We start from the raw sequence: 7,350 nt of genomic DNA, 5'->3' as shown, positions 1-7,350 counted from the left end.
GGTCACTGGAACATGTTGAACAATAGGATGTTGCTTTTAACTTCCTGGCAGTCAAGAGGTAGTCAGGTATTTCAGTCATGTCTTCTATGTGGTGTTCCCTGGCACAGCCTGGAAATCACATGGCCAAGAGACTATGGACGTGATCAATAACATAAAATAAATATTCATCCTTTTGATTATGTAGGTACTTAGTCACACCAATTTTAAACTGACTAACATAATGTCTGCTAAATACAAAACAAATAGATTCCTGTAAAGCAAGCTGGTGGCTTTTTGCTACTGTCATTGTTTATTGCCTATTTCACATTAACTAGGTGTTTAGATTGGACAAATGGTTTTCTCCCTAGCAGCCGTGTAATGATTACTGTTAACAATAATGTTATGTATCTTTTCTTTACCAGAATTTAAAATCTATTTTCAAAAGAGTACTAAATAGTTTATATACAGCAACGGAAACAACCAATTGGGTGAAGTGGAGTCCCACAAAATCAGAAAAAAAAATACATGTCAGCAATACATCAGATAAAGGGTTAATATCTATAATGTACAAACAACTTAAGAATCAAAGCATCCATACATTAAATATCACAATCAAAACTGAACTATGCTTCTGAACACAGAGCTCTCAAAAGAATAAAGAAAATTAGCTCAAAAATACCCCAAACAAGAAGATATCCTTATCAATAAGAGAAATAAAAATTAAAACTGCTTTGAGATTTCATCTTATACCAACCAGAATGGCTAAAATTAATAAAACAACCAACAACAAATGTTGAGAAGGATGTGGAAAATGGACACCTTAGACCCTGTTGCTCGGACTGAAAGCTGGTGTATCCATTCTGAAGCTCAGTGTGGAAGACCATAAAGAAACGGGAACTAGATCTACCATGTGGCCTATCCATACCACTTCTTTGAATATACCCCAAAGACTTACTTTCCTACTCAGAGATATCTGCTTATTGATTTCAGGTCCAGCATGTCTATTGTTGCTATGATCATAATAACTATTTAGAAGCAGCTGAAATACCCATCAGCTGATGACTCAATAATATAAATCTGGTACATAATATGCACAGTGGAATTCTATGTGTGTAGAATTCACTGTGTGTTGTGTAAAGAAAAATTAAATTTACTTATACAAGGTGGAACTGGAAAATATTATGCTAGATGACCTAATTCAGATTCAGGAAAAAATAAAAATGTATCATGCTCTCACTTCTATGTAGATCCCAAACCTGCAGTGATATTTCAAATGTTTGTATAGGAAGGTCAAACATAGCTTCCACCCCAAATAATGTAGGTCACTGCCACTGCTCTAGGTTGCCTTCCAGGATATTAAGATTTGACTCTAATGTTGAAGACACCACATACTCCAGGCATAGCTCTTGCAGAAAACAAACTGCCATTTACTGGGGACTTTTCTCCTAGAGAGCCAGCCCTTATTTTTATACACACATTTCAGTTGTGATTAACTTTTAGCATGTAAAATGGATCACTTAATATATGTATACATATAAATATATATATTACATACTTTTATATTTTTCTATATACCATAAATATTTAAATTATGTTTCAGTAATTTTAATACAGTTATTTTCCACTAGAACTTCCCAACAGCAGCAATTTTTAGTTTAGAATATCGTAAAACCTTATGATTATATATCATCCATTGTAACAAATGGGACAGAAATGTGTGACAACTTTCAGCTCAGGTGACATATCCTAATTGTGTTACTTGTTCAGTAATTACTGCTTCGTGGTTTAGTTCTCAATATTGTACCTCAGTAGTACAGAACTTTTCTCCCTTGTACACATGAAAAACTAAATGAGATTCTGAAATCTCATTTATATGTGAAACTATAAAATGGAGAAGAATATAATTTAATTTATTTAAATTTAATAAATTAAATTAAGTTGAACTGAACCAATTTGTTCTCACAGATCAAGAGAATCAACTAAAAAAGTAATGAAAAAAATATTTAAGAATTCCAAATATGTGGTAAGAAAGATAAATAATTTTAAATAGTTGACAAAAGAAACAAGAAATTACTGCAATAAAAAATAGTAGCAACCAATTGATTACACTTGGTAGTAAACATAGGAATATAAACTGAACCATGTATTTTTTTTAATAGAGTAAGTGTTTGTGTAGATACCAGAAGTTTGGCTATTTTGTTTTACATTACACATACAGAAAAAGTTATACTTAGGGATATATGTTTATATAAATCCACATATACATGCAATAAAAATAATTAAAAATGAGTCTGTTAATTTGAAAGAGAGCAAGGAAGGCTTAATGGGTGAGTTTGGACTGAGGAAAGGGAAGGAAGAAAACTTGTAACCATATCATAATCACCAAAGAAATATTGCTTTTCAAAGAAAACTAAGATCTAGGATTTCATCATGGTATGTTAAAGGAAAGGCCAATTAAGAAAAGTGATGTTCATTAGAACCTTCATCTGGCGATGGATAGAGATAGACAGAGACCCAAATTGGAGCACCGGACTGAGCTCCCAAGGTCCAAATGAGGAGCAGAAGGAGGGAGAAGATGAGCAAGGAAGTCAGGACCATGAGGGGTGCACCCACCCACTGAGACAGTGGGGCTGATCTATTGGGAGCTCACCAATGCCAGCTGGACTGTGACTGAAAAAGCATGGGATAAAACAGGACTCTCTGAATATGGTGGACAATGAGGGCTGATGAGAAGCCAAGGACAATGGCACTGGGATTTGATCCTACTGCATGTACTGGCTTTGTGGGAGCCTAGCCTGTTTGGATGCTCACCTTCCTGGACGTGGATAAAGGGGGGAGGCCCTTGGACTTCCCACAGGGCAGGGCACCCTGACTGCTCTTTGGACTGGAGAGGGAGGGGGAGGCGAGTGGGGAGAGCGGGAGGGAAAGCGAGGCGGGGTGGAGATGGAAATTTTTAATAAAAAAAAGAAAAGTGATGTTGCAAAAATTGACTTCAGAGATCATCATTGTAAGAGAGCAGTAAAGAGTATAAATTAAAATTATGCATTTCCAAAATCGTCTCCCTGTCTCCCCATAGGTTTATATCTGCGTATTTAAGGTCCATAATTAACAGATGAGTATAAACTCAAGCAGCACCATGGGATATTGAAAGCACATGGCAAACCATAGTGTTACCACATCCAGTTCTTTCAGCCAGGATTTCCCTTGCCAGCCTCTTTGGCAGCAGAGGAGGTGATAAGTCAAAGAAGATACCAGCACCCTTTACATTTAAAACTATGTGACTCAGATTTTGCAGGATGTTCTCAAGATGTCCAAGAGAGAGATTATGCAAACAAGTCAGGGAAGAGTGGAAGTGGCTAGCATTTCGCCAGTTCTGAATCGTCCCCTGGGCATCAGTATCAAGCCTGCTGAGAATTCAGACTTTCCCTGCAAGGCCCTTGAGACCAAGCTGAAGTTATAGTTCATGAGAATTTTATCCAGTGAAATATTTCTTACTACTATCATCAAAAGTATGTATTTATTCTCCCGATTGCTTTATTTCTGGTCTCTGCTATGGCCTAGAGACCACAAAGTGTTCCAACCCATTAGTCATGTAACTTACAGTCATGTAAGTTTCTCTTTTCTAGTCCCAAAGGCATAATTGCCCAGTTAACATCAAATTTCCCTTTCCCATAAGTAATGTTTGGCAATTAGTGACTTATAGCTAATGGACATACTTTTCTAATAAGTCCACTTTTCTGAGACTATAGTTTTACTTTCAGCATCATCTGAAACAGACATATATTGATGTACACATAAATTTTTATCATTGTCAACAGTAACAATTATAACATCATATATATATATTACTTTTTAATAAAACATTTGAAATGTATAATTCAACATATATGGATGGAAATCTATAGATTGTGTGTGTGTGTGTTTGTCTGTGTGTGTTTACAGTACATATGTGTCTGGTTGTATGTGTGTGTCTGAATGTGAACACCTATGTGTGTTTGTGTGGATGACAGAGGCAGATGTTGAGTATCTTTATGACTAATTCCTCCATTGCATTTTCTGATGTATGGTCTTTCCCTGAATCTGTGGTCATGAGGTATTCTGCCATACATGGTGCTTTACATGTATGCTGAGGACCCAAACTCGAGTCCTTACCCTTTCACCCCAAACATTTTACCCACTGAGCTGTCTCCCCAGTGCTTAGGATTCATAACAAGTTTCATAGAAGTTAAAATATTGCTCTAAATCATTGCACGATGAAGGTTAAAAGTGATGTATATAATGACCTCAGTAAGATAACGTGCATTTGTAAACAAGGTCTAAAAGGCATCACCCCGAACACTCAAACAGCACAGCATATCACTAACACTAGGTTGTCCACTGAAGCACTAGCAATGCTTCCTACGCGTGAATGCTTTGTACACTGAAATGTGAGACTTCAGAAATGAAAAGTTTGATATAAAACATCTGATGCTTTGTCAGAAATTTTAAAGTTGTTTATGCTTTTTCTTTCTAATATGCTTTTTACTTATTTTTTATATATTTTACATAATTTATTCTGATTAAAGTTTCCCTTTCCCCAATTCCAGCCAGATTCTCCCCAACTCTTCTCCTGTCTGAATCCACACGCACCTTTTTCCTGTTAAAGTAACATCAATGCAAGTTATTCAGAAAGCAGAGAGTAAATTTAGTTGAAATATTGGATTCCTCTATGAATATGAGGTTAAGCTGCCATATTAACACTTCCCTTAAGAAACAAAGGTATAATGCCCCTGTAATTATAAAGGAAAATGGGACATGGGTTCACAGTAAATTTTTACTATTTTTTCTTAGTCCAATAACATATTCCCCTCCCTCACTGCTCTCTTCCCATTTCCTCTCCACAACCTTCCTTCTCCACCCCATCCATTACTCCCTGTTTCATATCAGTAAATGGGATGCCTCCTATGGATATCAGCCAGTCATAGCATATCAAGCTGCAGCAAGATGAGGCACCCTCTCTGATATTAAGGCTGGAAGATGCAATCCAGTGGGAGAAAAGAATCCCAAAAGCAGGCTATTGTGAAGGGTGTTGTTTTCATATTTTATTTCTCAGTCAATTTATTATCTGTATAAGTAATGCTACTGATTTTGTTTTAGGTTATTTTGTACCAACTATTTCACTAAAAGTGCTTATCACCTGTAGGGCTTCCCTAATACTATCATAAAATCTGAAAATAGTGATATTTGACTTCTTCCTTTCCAATTTGTATACACTAAATCTCCTTTATTTGTCTGATTGATCTAGTTAAAACTACAAATATTGTATTGAGTAGAGATAGATTGAGTAGATAGCCTTGTCTAGTTCCTGATTTTTGTGGAATTGCTGTAAGTTTCTCTCCATTTAATTTATTAATTAAATTAATTAATGATGTCAGCTATCTGCTTACTGTAGATTTCCTTTCTTATGGTTAGGTATTTTCCTTGGATTACTGATCTTTCCAAGACTTCTATCATGAAATGTTGAACTTTGTCAAAGACTTTTTCAGCATCTAATAAAATGATTGTATGTTTTTTTCAGTTTCTTGATATGATAGATTACATCAACATATTTTTGTAGTATCTAGAACCATTCTTTTATCTCTGTGATGGAGCTTACTTGATCGTTTTGATGTGTGCCTGCATTTGCTTTGTGAGTATTTTACTGAGTGAGCTTGATTCAATGTTCATGAGGAAAATTGTTCTGTAATTCTTATTTTTGGTTGAGTCGTTGTGTAGATTGTGTGTCAGGGTAAATATGGCCTCACAAAATGAATTTGACAAAGTGCCTTCTGTTTATATTTTATGAAATAATGAGTACTTGTATTACCCCTTCTTTGAAGGGTTGTAAAATTCTCCACTAAATCTATCTGGCCCTTGATGTGGAATGTACTTCTGTATGCTGTGAATATGTTTTATTACCATTGGTTAATAAAGAAGCTAATTTGACAATAACTAGGCAGAATAGAGTCAGGTCTGAAATCCAAGCAGAGATACAGGGAGAAAGAAGGTGGGGTTGAGAAAAAAAATCCCAATAGTTGCTGGGAAAACAAGATGTGAGGTAGCAAGCTATGAGGCTCATAGTAAAATGTAGAATAATAGAAATGGATTAATTTAAGTTGTAAGAGCTAGTTAATAAGCCTGAGCTAACAAGCCAAAATATTGTAATTAATATTAAACCTCTGAATGATTACTTTATAAATGCCTACAAAGGCTAAAAAAATAGGAGAGAAGCTAGCAGGACCAGGCTTGACACAGGAAAGATTCTGACCCTGCTCTTTTTCTTTGGTTGGAAGATTTTAATGACTACTTCTATTTCCTTAGAAGATATAGGTATATTTGATTGCATATATGATCTTGATTTAACTTGAGTAAGTAGTATATATCAAGAAATTTCTCTATTTCTTTTAGATTTTCCAATTTTGAAATAAGCCCCAATGATTCTTTGGATTTCCTCCATGTCTTCTGTTATATTCTCCTTTTCATTTCTGATTTTGTTAATTTGCATGTTCTTTCTCTGTTTTTTTTTTCATTTGTTTGAATAAGGGCTTGTCTATCATGTTGATTTTCTCAAAGAACCAACTCTTTGTTTCCTTGGTTCTTTGTATTATTCTCTTTGTTTCTATTTTATTTGATTTCAGTCCTCTGATTATTTCTTGCCTTCTGCTTCTCTTGGTTGTTTGCTTCATTTTGCTCTAGAGCTTTCAGGTGTGCTATTATGTCACTTGTAATTTCTAATTTCTTCATAAAGGTTCTTAGTGCTATGAAAATTCCACCTAGCACTGCTTTCATTGTGTCCTATAAGTTTGGGTATGTTGTGTATTCATTTTCATTGAATCCTAAGAAGTCTTTAATTTCTTTATTCTTCCTTGATGCATTTTTGATTCAGTAGAGAATTGTTCAGTTTCCATGAGCTTGTAGGCTTTCTGTAGTTTCTATTGTTTTTGTTTTTTTATTAAAAAAGCAATCATTCTCTTTATTTAATAATCTCTGATATTTAAGATACAACTCATAAGATCCTTATCAACAGACCCTTCAGTGTTCAACAGTACATTGGGAAGCCCAGCTTTCTAAGAAACAGGCAGACGGAAGACCTGTGGAGCAGCAGTCCATAACTCTAGGAGACTGGGCACATAAGAAGGGCTGCAGAGTTGGATCTTGAGCGAACTGCACTGCCACAGTGCATCACATTGGCCAGAAGACAATGCCTTTTTATTTCAAAGGTTTTGCCCTTAAGTTTCAAATATTTTATTTATACAGAACAGTCATTGTTTTTAAAAGTTATTCCTATTTAGTCCATTGTTGTAAAAATAAGATAATCACATTTCAAATGTCTGTCATTCTATAAAAAAAAAA

Source organism: Microtus ochrogaster, chromosome 2, assembly GCF_000317375.1.
Source record: "Microtus ochrogaster isolate Prairie Vole_2 chromosome 2, MicOch1.0, whole genome shotgun sequence".
Taxonomy (NCBI): domain Eukaryota; kingdom Metazoa; phylum Chordata; class Mammalia; order Rodentia; family Cricetidae; genus Microtus; species Microtus ochrogaster.
The sequence above is the reverse complement of the archived record's forward strand: the minus strand, read 5'-3'. Positions refer to the sequence as shown.